We start from the raw sequence: 17,724 nt of genomic DNA, 5'->3' as shown, positions 1-17,724 counted from the left end.
TAAATTTGATTTTTGAAAAGTAATTCCAAGCTATTACGCATCGTAAATTTTAAGTAAATGATGTAATTTTCAAGCATTGGTTCCAGAATAATGGAATCTATCAATATTTTTGGTTTGAGCGACATGCAAAATAAACGAGGCAGCATATTGCATGTCTACATTCCTCCTGGAAATTCCATGTCAGTCGCAAATATCGTCTAGGATATATAGATTATAATAACTTGTCAAATTTTTATACAAATATGGTCAATTTATTCTCTATTACTCACCAATCAATAAGACAGACAATTTGGAAATACTTCCAGTCTGTCTTGACCTTTAAAGTTAGACCCATTGAATCTGCTAGCATGACAATTGAATAGATATGTTCAAATAATAATTGTTACATTATACAAAATCTGTTGGATCTTAAAAGATGCATTAAAAGGTCTTACTTCATCCAATGGCATGATATATCAGATTTGGGACACAGCGACATAAGCGCAGAATTGAAAAAAAAATCCTACGAACGAGATGTAATTTGTCTCTTAAGACCAATAAATAATTTCCTTGCATAATCTGTGATTGTTTGTAGGATATATATATGATTTATGAAAGTTCTTCAGACTCCGCGGTCATTGATTTATTATGTAGTTGTAAATATGAATATATCATCAAGAAAAACAAAAAGCGATTTGTTTGATGTATACAGACCATTCGACTACAAGAGAAATAGAAACAGATTTATCATGTATAATTTTGATCAAATCCCCAGGAATGAACTAAGAAATCATTAGAATCAAGCTCGTAATGATGTTGAACGAATTAAATTTTATTTGTTGAATTGAAAGTAATCTATCTGAAGTGGCTTTTTTCTATTTAATTTGGCAAATGATTTGGTACAATTTTGATAGTAGTAATTTGTAACAGTGCAGACATTTACAAGGAAAACACTGAAAGATTCAAGGAGACAAATTTAACTGCATATGCATGATTTATGTGATTAGAATTACTATACTCATGCTTTAGGTTCAATGCGCTTTTCTTAATGTTATACTTACCTGTAAATTAACGACGATATAAAGAATCGCTTAGGCACTACAATTTTTTTTTAAAACCTGCTTAGGCACTAGAAAATAATAAAAACTGCTGTAAAAGCAGTACACAATACTTGAATAAACCGCTGCAGCACTTCTGAAAAAAAGGCACTACAAAATAAAATATGAATAGGCAGTACAAAATAAACCAAAAAAAAAAGCTTTAGCAAAACAATACTGCTTAAGCACTACTAAATAAACAAAATTGCATTGGCACTACAAAATATTCAAAAACTGCTCAGGCAAAATCTGCTTCAAAAAAGATAGAACTGCTTAGCATAGGCTTTTACAAAAAAGTAATATTCCAGTTGCATTAGAGGCCTGGTAAGCAAATTGTTGTTATAACAGGAAGCTGCCTAAAAAAATTTCTGCTTTTGATGTTGCTATTAAAAAAAAACCATTCATTTCAATGTAAATAAGTCATCAATGCTCTATTCAAAATTCAAGGGAAATTTGCATTAGTTGTAAATAAGTCATCAATTCTCTATTCAAAATTCAAGGGAAATTTGCATTAGTTCTGTTCCATAACGATTAGAGAGGCGCAAATTAAAAGTGTAGTTTCAAAGTCGTTACAGTTTTAAAGTTATAATTATTGCAAATTGCAAATTCTAATCTGTAAAGTCACTTGTGTTTTTGTATAGAATCTAATCTGATTGTTATTGTTTACACGAAAATAAGCAATCACCGTTACACTTTTCGTTGATAAATTAATTTATAAATACTATCGACAACTAGCTCTTCAGTTCTGTTACTAAATCATATCAAATCTCAAGTTCCCCAAAATTCAAGTATTTATACATCCTTGTCTTTCAAAATTTCTCGTTTTACGCATTCCTGGTGAATGTTATTCCAGAAAAGAGCTACGAACGCACATAAAGTATAAAGACGTCGCGTACGGTGTTGGTGTTAGTTTTGGTAACGTTTTAAAAGGGCATACGATACAGTTACAGGGGAGGTAATGACGTTGCTAACGTAAATTGTTATTTTTCGCGACGTCAAACTGTGACTTATCGGGAAAAGATGCAGTTTTTGACTGATTTTTATCATTCAAACTGATTTAACTTGAAAACGAGTTCATGGACCCCTCTTTTTTAAAATGACATTTGGTTTGATTACGTAGGAAGATTATGTGAACCAATTTTTATGAAAAAGTCAATAGTGCAATTTTTTTTAATTTGATAAATATACCTCAAAAAATGACGTTTTTTTTCTACATTCATGAACATTTGATAAATATGAGTTATTTGTAAAAATAAAATGTACAAATTTATAGAACATTTATATAAAACAGAAATTACAAATAATTAAACAAAAAACAGCTTGTGTTTATCTTTTAAAACAAAAAAGTTATGTATTTCTGTCGAAAGGAAAAATACGTCCACAAATCCGAATTTTGAGGAAATATCTGAAATTTCAACCTCAATTTACTCAAAAAGTAGCACATGATGGTATATTTTTTATTACATATTTGATTTAATCAGGTAAAAAATAGCCTATATGCAAATTTTCATCAAAATTTCATTATGGGATCAAAACTGTATCGTATGCCCTTAAGGTGGTCCCAAACACCTTGACTAAAATCATTGGATATATAGCAGTTTGATAAGCACTAATTTTGATCACTTAGAAGCTTGATATTCCCTTAACAATAGAACGTGATTAAAACGTTCAGCTGATTTTTACAGAGTTATCTCCCTGAAGTGTTATGTACCACCTTAATTTGATACGAAATGAAAGAAGTACGACGTTATTCAAACAATGTATGAAAAGTAAAATAATATTCAAAGTATTGTGCCATTGTGGTTTTTTAGCATTGTGCCATTGTGGTTTTTTAGCATTGTGCCATTATGGTTGTTTTAATTGCTGAACAAATTTTCAAAACTATTTTTTTTAAGCCAAGAAAGAAATATATATATTATTTTTTGTCAGATATATAATATCTCCAAGAGACACGTTTCTGATTAGTTTAGTCCATTTTTGAAATTTTACATAATTCCAACATTTTGATTTTTTATTCAAATGATCTATAACACATAAGTACTCATTCCAACACATTTAAGGATATTCAGATGAATATCTTCAGAAAGTATATAACTTCACCATTACGTACGCAAATATCAGTGCATATATATAAGCATGAATTTGAAGAAACGAAAAACTTTGAGAAACTTTAACAGACGGGTTAAAATCTATAAAAACTTCGGATTGAGTCTGTTCTAATATTTGAACGTGGTGACTTGAATATATTTTTGGTCTAATACGCACTCTTTTCACGTCATTTCTATCTCCGGTTGGATGTGAATTTTCCGAAGAACACCATAAGTCATGAATTATTTTTTTATTAGAATCCGAAATGGCATCTGATCTTAATTTTCTCTTTGTGTATAACTGAGACGATGACAAACTATGAGAAATTTTATTGCGGAGGGTAAAGCTTATACGCCTTACATGAACACCCAATTGTTTTGCATGGGAAAGTTTTGATCGTAATTGTTTGCCGCTGACTGACGCACTTAAAACTTTCATTGATGCTCTTGTCTGATATGTTCGTTTTAGTTTTTGTCTCTGAAATTGCTAATTTCATATCTTCACAGCTAGACCTAGTTTGTTTTCATTTATTTTACTCTGGAGAATATATAATATTGGTGCTTTGAAGCGTTTTTACAGTTAGCGATTTTTCATTTTGAAGATATGCTGAGAGTGTAGACAAGCGCGTCTTGGTGACTCTTAATTTCTTCAGTGACCTGTGCTTTTTTTATTTTGTTAAAGAATGTTGGGATTTTCTCAGTATTAATATGTGTTGTTTTAATAAAAGAGCCCACCCCTTTTTTCTTTTATACTGGCGCTTCTTTTCAGGGCTATTCTGTCGCTTTTTAAATTCTATTTTGTTTTGCTCCTTCTCCTTTCCTTTTCTATTTTTACAATTTTCTTGTACTATACATTCTTTTACTCTTTGATGTCTTTTGCGAATGGCACTAGCAGATACTGATTTTGTACCTACAAAATTGTTTAGTTTTAATTATGTGTACCTACATATTTAATATCGTTTACTTACACGCGATTTATTCCGGCAATGTGATAAATAATTTATTGCTGCTTTTTCGTTATTTGCCTATATAACACCAATAAAAATAACATATATGTACGATTAAACGTCATTGCCCAAGACCCCCACCCCATTTTTTTGTTCAATTTTTTCCCCGAAAAAATTACTGTATACGCACTACATATATACTAGATATATAATAACTAGACTGTGTGGACCTTTTTTTCTTTTTTTTTTTGCTTGTCACTTTTAAAGCTCCGGCGCCCCACCCCCATTTTTTTCAGTTCACTCCATCGCCACTGAACGTGTACATCAACAAAAGACTAAATGTGTATTATTCCTTAGTAAGTGGTTCTTTGCTTAAATGATTACGTTTTCTTTTTACGGTTCTCTGATTTTTGTGTGGAAAAAACCCACAGACTTCATTCTTTTTCCGGTGCAACATACATGTTTATGTAATCACTTCTGATCCTTATTTTATGTGTTTGACTATCTTAAATGAGCGAAACGTTTTTGGTTTTAAAAAATCTCAATCATACAGCAGAATTTATATGAGCGGTTTGCTTGACTTGCTACGTATAGAACCGAAATGCAAAAGCGGCACATATTTCTTATAGTGCAGTTAAATTAAAACAGAGAAATAATATTCATTAATATAGTATCACCTAGGAGCAAAGTTTGATTGTAAGAGTTTATTTTTATTTTTTTCAAACTACTCTCTTTTCTGCTGTTTTCTTTTATCTGCTTTTGATAGTTTTTGGATAACATTTTTATTAGTTGAAGCGTTTATTTCATCACCTGTATTAAAGGTTGAAAGCAAATTCAAAATTTACAACAACAAAAATAATTTAATCTAATTTGCCAACTGCAAATAAAAAGGAAATTTAATCTCAACTATGAACAAGTAAACGGATACAGTTATTAATTTTGATTAGATTCGATAAAAATCTGTTGAAAAATTGTTTCCCCCAAAAAATTCTCAAAAATCATGGTTTTGCATGAAATATGTAGGGGAAAATATTTGGGACGTTGGGTACTACATGTCAAGTTATACAGAACGTAACGTCAAAACGAGTATAAAAGCATGGTGTGACATTATGACATTATGGCAAGACAAAAGAAGTCGCTGACTGTGTCGTTAATATTTACGACATATTGTCGAAAATGGGTTCAAATAAATCCCTGAAATGTATATTTTAATGTGATATAGTATTTTTTGTGCTATAATTTCAAATCCCCCCCTTTTACCCCCAAAAAAGATAATGAATGGCTGTTTAACGTCCAGTGGCAAATTAAATGCATATTCGGTCGAGAACATGACAAAATGACAAAATGATATACGTATAAACCCTATTACACTGACAGGGTGAGTCAGATTTGTAACGCGCTAGTTCACAAGGTAACAGTCTGTAGGAAGACATGTCACTTACCCGGACACATTATTCAGACTCCAAGCCGATCTGTCGTTGTTCTTACTTCTAAATGCCGGGTGCTTAGCGGAGAAGCAGCAAATACTAATTTTCAAGTTTTTTTTTCTGCCGGGTTCTTAACCACGTCCCCCGCTCTTGAGGCGAGTAAGCTACCATGACATCACAGAGGTGGTTATAATAATATGATATAAACAGACTGAGCAACGACTCAATCACCAATACTCCTAAGAGTCATGTGTGTTTATTTCTAAATGAACAGAGAGATTAAGAAGGTGTACCATGAATGGGTATTTTTCCTGTGATTTTCGAGTGAGCTATCTTCTGTTATTTTAGAGGAGTGCATTAACGGAACGGTTTTAAGTTGTTCCACTATTAAATCCCGCTGTTGACCGCTTGTCATCTGTCATGGGGGAAACCAAAGAATGAGAAGAGCTTAGACCAGTGTATTAACCACTAAGTACTCATTTCTGAAAAGATAGAGAAAATTTCTGGATATGGGAACTAGGTACTGCAATGTCAAATGATTGCAATGATAACATCAAAGGAGTAGGTAATTTGTCCAGTCAGCAGTGGTTTAAATGTAATGAGCTTATTTAATACTAACTTAAGACCCAAGCGTAGTCATGAGCAAAAACATTACCATCGGCCTAAAAAGGACTTTCAAATCTAGATTCCCCTCTGGGAGCTTTGATGACCTTCTTTCACATCTTCATCATCCGCTAAGGTAACATTACATTAGAATTATTAGTTTTTCTCTGTCTGTTAATTTTCTAAATGTTTGAGAGATTACGTATTTGACAAGGGATGCATAAATACATGTTTTCAAATATACAGACTGGTCAGTATAATTTGTGATGTAGTTCTTTTCCGTTTTTTGAAACCAGTACATGATGAAAATAGGAAATTCCTTTCAGTTCAGTTTTCCAATTAAGGAATCGATGCTATCAACACCAGCAACGTTCTTCATCACAAAGAGGTAATATCTAAAATACCACTTTATTTTCAAAGTCAGTCTGTCCCTATTGTATACTTCAGTTACACCAAAAACCATTGCACCTGAGGTATTTAACTATAAGCAAGTATTGCAGGACCTTGATATAGAAGAATACATAATAAACCCTCTGAAATGTGACCGTTTCCACTCGCCTTATATTTACATCTACGAGTTTATTGGAAAATAATTAGGAATAAATGAGCACTCAGGTAATAATCCCACATACAAAAACATATCATTTGACAAGGATGAGATTTTGACGAATCATAAGTCCTTAATGGCTACAATGAACATTATATTGAACAGCAAATCTGAGGACTTTCCTTGTTTGTATTGGATACCTAAGCTTCACAAAATGCCGTACAAACAACGGCACATTGCCTGCTCATCTGCATGTTCTGCAAAGGAATTGTCTATTAGATTGACAAAAACTTTAAGTTATGTCAGCAGTGAATAGTGGAGTGACAAATCAAGAAAAAGTCGCTTATTTAAAGAGTTTAATGGACCGAAATACCTCATGGCTGAAAATTTACATGAAGATAGAGTAAACATTATAATTTCATTTTAGCCCTGTCGTAGAGTTTTCCCACAGTGCAGTTTTTTGTAAAATTGCGATAAAGTGTGACTTGCCGATTTTTTTCTTTTTCATTTTCAAACACGGGAACGCTTATAATAAATTCCCGAATGAATAAACCATCAGACAGTTGTTATCAAATGAAACAGTTGTGTATAAGCTTTTATTCAACATCAAACTTTAATATCACATGAACATATGAATGTAGTGAATTGGACGATTTTCAAATGTATGTGACATTTTTTCAATCTTACCGTCTGTCAAAGTATATTACTTTTCTTATATATATCACCAGTAGTCAATTTGCCCAAAAAATAGTGGCACAACTAATATGCAAGAAGTTTTAATAAATAAAAGTTTGAAAAAGCATACAAATTAACTTTAAAGGGCCTTTTTATAATACTCATCATATAGCAGTTTTACTATTCAATTTTCACCTCAATAAGTACTGTAGCGCTCTCTTTTCCTTTTTTCCCTTGACTTATGATTTGCTGTGTTTTAACAAAGAATTAAACTGTGTATTTTCTTTATTTTCGTATATAAGAATATAGATTTATATCAATGTTTGTTTCTAGATTTTTGACTTAGTACAGATTTATGTTTTAGTAACGTTTGAGGTGTTTTATTTTCTTGTTGAGTTTTTTTAATAGACTAAATTTAGACCACATTGGTACACCGCCGAAAAAAACCCGGAAAATAATGGACATGAGTCCTGTTAAATATGCTCACTCAATGCCGAAAATGAGTAGACTCAAGAGTAATTGGGAATAATGCGTTATTTGCCAAATTTCTGCAAACGAATACAACAGAAAAAGAGTAAAATACTCTTTTAGATGAAATACATGTGAGACAGGGTACTGTTTATCGCCGCCTTTATGATGAATTTGATTCAACCAAAATGATTCCTTTAGAACAAATAAAGTATCATAGGTCGTGTTATAAAGTCTATCCATGTAGAAAAAAAAAAAATTGGAAACATTTCAATTCTCAACAGCGAGTGCAAAACAGTCCGTGTAAGAATCACCAATGCTCAAATTGCGTTAAAACACGCTCTTTGTCATTACCGTTAGACTGGTCTAAATGTTTATTCTATAGACAAAAAGTCATACAAGCGAGATAAGCTATTAAAGCGAGTCTATTGAACGTACCGATAATATCTTAAATGCCACAAAAGACAAGCCTGACTATCCAATGGTAAGTTTACTCTCAGCGCGGCACTGTATCATTCAACATGCATTGCTAACTACATGCTGAACTGGAAAAAAAAACTTGATTATGATACTTCAAATTAGTCGGAGCATGACGCTGCTTTCCAAAACCTAACAGAAAGTCTACACGATGATCTTTTTGTGAAAAAGGAATGCATTTTCGTTGTCGCATTTACTAGATACATATTGTTCCTTTCTTTCACAAGAAATGAGAAGTAAATATTCAACTGATAAACTGCAACACAAACCAAAAAATCTCTACGGTGATAACATTGTTGTTCAGACTCAAAGAGGACAGGGTAGATCCAATATGATTTTCAGTAGCTCAATTAGTGTTTCTGAGGCTATTCGCGCTGCCAGTTGTTTAAAAGCGGAATTACAGTTTTCAGAGATGGAAACAAGTTTTGTAAATGATTCCATACATCAGGAAGGTCAGATCCTTCATGATGCGTCAACAATTTTGAGAAGCAGTTTACGATCGCTCAAAATTTCAAATGCATATTATCCATCTCTTTCAGAAGTTTCTATCCCTACAGCTTTACAATTTATACCTACCTCTTTGGTAAATTTTCTTGACAGGTTAATAGATAACAATTGTTTTTCTATGAAGAATGATTACAATTCATGATCACTCCCATGTGATACTGTACGGAAATGTATTGCTTTAAGCTGAGTGCGTGATATCCCTGCATAAAAACCAGTACACCCCTTTTAGTTGAGCATTGGTTCTTCAGCTGCATCATGAATATGGTTTATAAAATCTTATTGAAACTTTACATTCACATGGCTTTTGCGCGTCGTACATTGAGGCTAGAAAATTTCTTTCAGGTTTCTTCAACCAAAGACGCAAGACGGTTTATACCTGTACACGACATATGCGATGTTATTGGAACAGTGATGTCTAGCACACTACTAGCTGCTCACGCTCTAACGGGATGAGACACGACGTCTTCTTTCTTCGGAATTGGCAAAAAGACAGCATATAAGGCGTTGAAACAACACACATTCAGATATCAAAGTTTGACAAATCTAGCTGGTTCTGATATTGAAACATCTATTGCAGTGGGAAGACAATTTATCGCTGATCTATATGACCCCAAAGGCAAGGCTCAATCAGTACATGCTCATCTTAAAAAACTGAGAGTGAAGTCAGCGCTATCTAAGGATGCTGCCTTAGTGAGACTACCTCCTTCAGAGGCCTCATTCAGACAACACATTTTTAGAGTTTCACTACAAGTGTTAGTCTGGATGAATGCTCATATCGCCAAAACACCTATCAGATCATCTCTGGAATATGGACAATAGGGAATGGCCACTTTTACAGGACCTTTTTTGCACATGCAAAGGAAAAATTATTTGTAGCAAATCGTGTGCATGCTATGAACAAAACTTGTCATGCACAATCATTTGTGATTGTCAGGGCAGTGATAATTGTAGAAACTAGTTTACTTATCAGACTGTTTTAGAAGATTGCAACGATGAGGATGATGATTAAGTGTTAATCTCAATGCCCAATATTTCATGTGTTTGCTGCAAATGGCTTTTTACTTGACGGGTAGAGGGAGATTTTCTCTCTCTCTTAACAAAAAATTTTAAAAATTAAAAAATGAATCTTTAAATTTAAAATTAAAAAAAAAACTGCCAGTGGTCTCCGACCTTGACGTGGTTGGTGGGCTTGTAAACCAACTGAAGACTTTGTCGAATATTTTGAAATTATAACATGACATCGAATCGATACATTTTTGTCTCATTTTTCTGTTACCACTTCAAATGGACGTGCATATTGATGTCAAGTGTTACAGAAATATACACAAGTATCTTTATTTTTATCATGATCTCTGTGAATTGTGTTTTTTAATATATATCGTGCTTTAAAATAGTATGCTCTTTATTCCATTGTTTGTGTTGTTTTATAAAAAGGGGGACACACATTTTCAATATTCTATTGCTCTCGTACAGATTGACCTAGTAACATGAAATGAAATGCATATACTATCGTGTTCATGCTGACATTTATGCATCAAGACTATTTTTTAAGTTCCAACATTCTTTTGGGTTTAAAAAAATAATAATGAATTTCATCATTTTTTCATTGAATCATGGACCGTGTGTTAACTATACTGTACTTATTACTCCTTTGTTCTTTATGGCATGTTAACAAAACTTTCCCTAAATATCTTTATATGTTGTCATATATTATTGCACCACTAAATATCAAATATAAATATTTTTTGTCGATAATTTCTGTAGATACAGATAATTTTTATAATTTTCTTCCATGTTGGATGCGGGGGTATTCATCACAAATCTCTGTCAATCTGGCATAAATATGACAAACCGAATTTGTCCAACACTCCCAGAGCATAATTCCATATAAATTTTTTCTCGGTTATCATGAGGGACTACCGAGAAATTGTCCAAAATGTCAAAAAATTGCGATTTTTTAAAATCCCCCCTTTTGACCTTTGACCACAGTTTTAAAAAATCTGCACCTTTTTGGCACTCTACGACATGCCTTAATCAAAGGGTATTATATCTATCTTCAGAATAAGACCAAAATTAACCGTGAGGTATTTCGGTCCATTAAATTTTTAAATTTACCTTATTTGTCACCGTACTAGAAAGAGGGTCTTCCGAAGTACTGTGAAACTGTTTACTCGCATAGTGGTATTAACCATATGGGGATTCTAAAAATCTCTAAGGAACTCTTGGATAATTTTAGACCTCGATCTTTCTCTGAAATTAATTCTTTCAAAACCTTTGCTTCTTCAACCCTTTATACCACCACTCCCCATGTGAAATTGAAAAATCGTCTAAAAGAAATAATCCGCAATGCTTTTCAATTTAAAAATGGTAGCATATGCTATAAATGCATTGCTTTGGGATACCATACGGCATATTTTGTTTATAGTGAACAATATGGTAAAACATGACACCGAGGAACAAGTGATCTGTATATAGGAGCTTCTTATTGACAACATATTTGTTGAATTTGGCGGTAGATTTTTCGAGAAATTGTTGGCATTCCTATGGGAACGAACTGTACTCCTCTCCTTGCCGACCTCTTCTTTTTTCATATCAGTCAGAGTACCTCAAGACACTAGTCAAAAACAAGAAGACCAAAGAAGCTAGATCATTAAATTTCACATTCAGATAATCTGATGATGTTCTTTCCATTAACAATTCAAACCTTTCTGATTCGGTTCCATTGATATATCCTCCAAAAGTAGATATTAAAGAAACAACAGACACGGCTTCCTCCGACTTATTTTTAGACTTATACCTCGAATTTGACATACGCGACCATCTCAATCCGAGAATCGATGACAAACGAGATGATTTTAATTTTGAAATTATAGATTTCCCCTACCTGAGCAGCAATATACCAACTCAAACCATTGCAGTGACGTCAGCCTATTCATTTACCGTGGTTTCTTTTTTCTAGACTCAATGTTCCCTACATCTGTCGCTTAAATGGACTCACCAAATTATATTCAATTGTTTCCTTTGTGGTTAATTTCATTTTGTTTGAATTGGCTAATTTGGTGATTTCTATTCACTAATGGAATTTATTTGGAAACTTACATAAAATGTACCTTTAACTTTTGTAATTTTTTTGAGTTGACTGGGAATCGAACCCTTACTTCAAGTCTGTTATGTATGACTGACATCAACTCATCGACGAAATCTCTCGTCTACCATTGGGTTGCAGTTTAAATGTCTATTTTATATATATATATCAATGAACATGATACACATCAGTATAACGGACACACAGGGCTTGTACCTTTATATGTACATAATAGACAATCGCATGGTATAAGTTGGTAGCCGCGAGGTTTAGATATATGACTTGTAGAGTCAGGTTAGACGTAGAAATTTGTCGGTTTAGTTTCGAATCCCTGTTATATTCTTGTAGTTCCTTTTCTTAGTTTTTCATATTTTGTATGTTAATGTGGATATTTTTGTAAAAATAGCGGGGTTTCCGTTTGTGTTTGGATAATCACTGGCTATTTCACGTATTTCAAAACAAAATGATTACATTCAATTTGTCCATTTTTGTTTTCTAAATATTGTATGATTTCATCTGTTTTAATACATATCTTGCGAATAAATAGTGATGTGCCTAGAATTAGGTTTCTTGCTAGAACTTTTTGTAACATTTATAATATACTTAGAAATTAGTTCGACTATATCTTATTTTGCAAATTACGGGATAACATTCATATGCAAAATAATTGACCGAAATTTTCTTTCATATAAAAAAAGAAGATGTGGTATGATTGCCAATAGGACAACTCTCCACAAGAGACCAAATGACAAAGAAATTAACAACTATAGGTCACCGAACGGCCTTCAACAATGAGCAAAGCCCATACCGCACAGTCAGCTATAAAAGGCCCCGAAATGACAATGTAAAACAATTCAAACGAGAAATCTAACGGTCTAATTTTTGTACAAAAAATGAACGAATAACAAATATGTAACACATAAACAAACGACAACCACTGAATACAGGCTCCTGACTTGGGACAGGCACATACATACTGAATGTGGTGGGGTTAAACATGTTAGCGGGATCCCAACCCTCCCCCTAACCTCAGACAGTGATATAACAGTACAACATAGGAACGAACTATACAAATCAGTTGAAAGAGGCTTAACTCATCAGATGGATAAAAAAACAAATACTACAAATACAAGTGGACGTGGCCGGGTACTTGTACATCCAAACTACAAAAAGACACTAAGTCAGATCTGAGATTACTCGCAGTTACTGACAGCTAGTTCAAAGCCACTAACAACTAATAAAAAAAATCATGCATCTAAGACTAAATTATCAATCCGTACACATCCAACATCCAATGGATTTAGTGTAAAGACGTTATAAACAGTCAGAGAAAAACTTGACCTTGTGCAATGTCAAGATACAGGTATCGACAGATTGTAGATCCATGAATGTGTATATGTATATAACAATAATATTTAGTTTGCTTTTAATTTAGTGATAATAAAATCAATATTAGTACCAATTAAAACAATATTTAATGATCTAATCACAGTGTTGAATTGGTAACCTTTTAGAATAAGTTTATTTAAAGGATCGATAAGTTTACCAGGATCGTTTCTAAATTTCCGGGCACGGTATACAATATTGCCGTAAAAATGAGGATGTGCAATCCCGTTTGAAATAAGTTTTCTACAGGTACAACCAAACTTCAGTTTACTGAAAGTGCATGTGATTTTGTTTTGATATTTTTTCATTATTGTATCCGCTATCTGTATACTTCTAATTAATGGTTGTTTTTATGTGGATAATAATGTGGTTATTTGAAGTAGCTGATAATAGGGCCTAAATAATGAAAGAAATATAATTTTGAAAAAGACATTTCGAGAAAAGTTTATATAAAAGACACAATGGATATGCGATGGATCGTTAAAAGAAACCATTCACCCTCCGGGTTCATGGTTTTTTTTAACGAACCAACGCTTATCCATCGTATCTATATTATTTCACCTGCATATGGGATATACATTTCCCAACTCATTCGGTATTCAAGAGCTTGCAGCGGCTAATCAGACTTTATAAAACGTCACCAGTGTCTTGAGTAGAATGTTGATAACCAGGGTTAGGTCAAAGAATGTCTCGTCCTTTTTCTAAAAAAAAGTTCATCGGAAGACACCAAGACCTTGTTGATAAATATTCAGTATCAACTTCACAAACAATACATGATGGTCTTGAAGTATAGATTCTAGATGCTGACGTTGTCTATCATCTTAATTAAGTGTTTTAGTGGTTTTTTTATATGTCTTTGTAACTATTACTGTTTAGTCCATTTTTGGTAATATCCTTTTGACGTGGCTCGGTATGTATACATCATACCCTTGTGTTATTGTGCTATGGTCATTTGTTTTATGATTGTCTTTCATTGTTTGCTTATGTGCTTTTTCTATAGAGTGTCTATATGCCATTTTGTTTTGTTTGCTTTCTCACACATTGTTGTCAATATAATGGAATTCTATGCGACTGTCATACAAGTAAGAGGTTTAGCTAGCTATAAAACCAGATAAAATCCACCATTTCTATTTAAAGAATTGCCTGCACCAAGTCAGGAATATGACGCTGCTTTCCATTCGTTTGTTGTGTTTGACCTTTTGATTTTGTCATTTGATGAAGGACTTTCCGTTTTGAATTTTCCTTGGAGTCCGATATTTTTTCTATTTTACTTTTTTCCATCTCAGACGTTGTTATTGCACTGTCTGGCTCCGCCTTCTTGGACTAGTGAATGTTAAAAGAATAAAACAAAATGTAAAATCAATGACCGTAAAATTTCCTTATACATTTAAATAAAATGCATTCTGAAAAATAGTTAAAACATAAATTCGGGGAAGTGGTTTTCAAACTAACTCTTGCCCAGACCTTACCCTACCACCAGTCTAACTCATTATTTGCCTAACCCTAAATCAAAGCATGAATCCCTAAATTTGAAGCAAATGAATGCACGAGGGGAGCTACAAAAGAAATAACGTGTCTATATTTGAGGAGGCGATATTCATAAATTTCTAGAAATACCAAAAGCTTATAAACCAGATAAACTGGTTGCACTTACCTAGGATATGATTTAAGGGAGACCATGTCCTCGTTTTTATCCTTTCCCATCGACCCTGCCCAATGGATTTAAAGGAGATACAGACATTTTGGTTGGACACTTTAAGTTATATGGTTTGCTACTGACCCTCTATGGACCCATAGAGGGTTAGTAAAAATTCATAGGGAGTGAGGCCGAAGCCCGATTCCCCTATGTATTTTACTAACCTCTATGGATCCGTAGGGGTCAGTAGTGAACCGTATAACGATTTTATCGCAAACGGAACTTTTCCTGTCAAGTTTTGTATAAAAATAAATAAAGAAATACAATACCATTATTAGAAAAAAATATATGTGACTGTATATCCAGTAATTTCCTCCACTTTATAAACGTTTTTCTCCGTGAATCGAACATGCTTCAAATATTTTGTATGCATACAAACTTAAGCAATTAACAACCGATCAATAAATCGATCCTTTTCTTATTGTTGGGAACATTTGCTTTAAAACATATAAGCCCTTGTTATCATTACGTTTAACTATTCTAAAACTACACGTCCTATTCGGGCTTTAAAAGCAGGTATACACAGAATAAGAATTTGCATCTATCCCCTTAAGAATTTTCGGAGAAAAAATACTATGCAATAAAAGAGAGGCGAAAGATACCAAAGGGACATTCAAACTCATTAGTAGAATATAAACTGACAACGCCATGGCTAAAAAAAAAAGAAAAAGACAAACAGACAAACAACAGTACACAAAACACACCACAGAAAACTAAAGACTGAGCAATACGAACCCCACTAAAAATTGGGGGTGATCTCAGGTGCTCCGGAAGGGTAAACAGATCCTGCTCCACATGTGGCACCCGTCGTGTTGCTCATGTAAGTAAAAACCCGGGAAAAAGTAGACGGGATTGTAGTTACGACAATTGGAACATATCCGCTGTCATCTGTGAAACGGATATTCCATAATGGTCAACCAAATCGTGATGGCGTCCGTAAAATTTACGAGGTGATGATTTCAACCTCACCACTTGGAACTGTTGGTTTAATAAGCAACCCTCTTTCAAGGAAATCATAATAGGAAATACAAGCCCAAGAATATCGTATCAACTGGGAGATATATACTCCGTATGCAGGCGCTGCTGGAATGTTGCTACATACAAATGGATATTCACAATTAGGAAGCTGACATCATTTCTTTTGTCGTTAAGTTTTGTTTTCAAACGACAATCATTGTCAATTTTTAGATGTAAGTCAAAATATGAGGCAGATTTAACTGTAACTGTTGTATCTGTTGTATAGATGCGTTCAACATAGTCTCCAAATTTTGATTTATTTAGTGAGAGAACATCATCTATATAGCGGAAAGTGAAGTTAAAGGATAATGCTAACTTCTTTTCTTTCTTCCTAAGAAGGTCCTGTATGAAGTCAGCCTCATATGAGTAAAGGGACAAGTCGGCAAGAATAGGAGCACAGTTGGTTCCAATAGGAATACCGATTGTTTGGTGAAAATCACGTCCTCAAAACGTAACAAATATGTTGTCAATCAGGAAATCAAGCATCTTGATAATGTCAGTTTCAGAGAATTTTTTCTTTGAATTAGAGTGATATTTTTCAAAGTACGATTTATCCCTCCCTAAGACAAGATACTTGTATTTACGTTGGCCATTCTTTTTTATGAAACAAAGCAGGACCAACTCTTTCAATTTGACTTTTAGTTTGGAATGGGGAATACTTGTGTAAAGTGTAGAAAAGTCAAATGTGTTAATGCTATTGCAAGATGAAAGAGTCTTATATTGCATATACTCTAAAAGATCTTTGGAATTTTTTAGTATCCACATCTGATTCACGTCACCTCTAGAATAGGTAGTTTCACAATAACTTTGAAGCCCGGCTTTGATTGCTGATAAAATTGATGTTAATAATTTAAAAAGAGGTATACAAAAATAACACATGAATCGCTCTTGGATCGGTAAACCTCAATATTAGTACCGCGACAACGATTCATTTACATGAACATGTATCTGAAATACAAATCCTTCTAAAAGCCATTTCCATGTGTTATTTTTTATTAACTTAAGAGACGTTTTGTGCATAGTATATTTAGCGCGACTACTTTATTGCCATACTTAATTTACGAAAAACACAGTTAAGTTCAATTTGTCAGCATTTGACATGTGTCATCGCCCATTGATATTACAAATCACAAGGCCACGCCTTAATCAATAACATATTCCATGCGTTTAAAGCCATGATTTTCATGCATTAACGACATTAATTCGTAAAAGACGTGCTTATAGGACTTCTAGAAACTCACTTCCGAAAGCCCGAATCTGATTTACAATTACAATTAAATCCAAATTCTTTCCCTTGTTGGGAAGCTTTGTATACTGGTATGAATACTGGTTCGCTGCAATACAGAGCAACGGTGAAAAGTAAAATAGAAAACAATGCGTTACTTTAGCTTACAATTATTTCCAGCTTATCAATCGATAACGAGTATGTTGGAAGGCAAAATTTTATTAATATTTTTTTCATTTATACAAACCAAATATTATCTTTAAATCAACAGGGATTAAAAACCGTCAATGTTGACTCTTAATTGAGCTTCATCTTCAGATTATACTTTTTGAGTATAACTCGTGATTCCGGGAATGAGTTTCTGAAAAATGCTATATAAATTACTTTAATAGAGAGAAAACTCACAGTAGTATACAAGATTACGGATTATGGAACTATTTTAACTCCAATAAGAGTGAGAAGATATCAAGATAGAGAGAAAATTCACAGTAGTATAAAAGA

The sequence above is a fragment of the Mytilus californianus genome, unplaced genomic scaffold, assembly GCF_021869535.1.
Source record: "Mytilus californianus isolate M0D057914Y unplaced genomic scaffold, xbMytCali1.0.p SCAF_3, whole genome shotgun sequence".
Taxonomy (NCBI): domain Eukaryota; kingdom Metazoa; phylum Mollusca; class Bivalvia; order Mytilida; family Mytilidae; genus Mytilus; species Mytilus californianus.
This window is presented reverse-complemented; position numbering follows the sequence as displayed.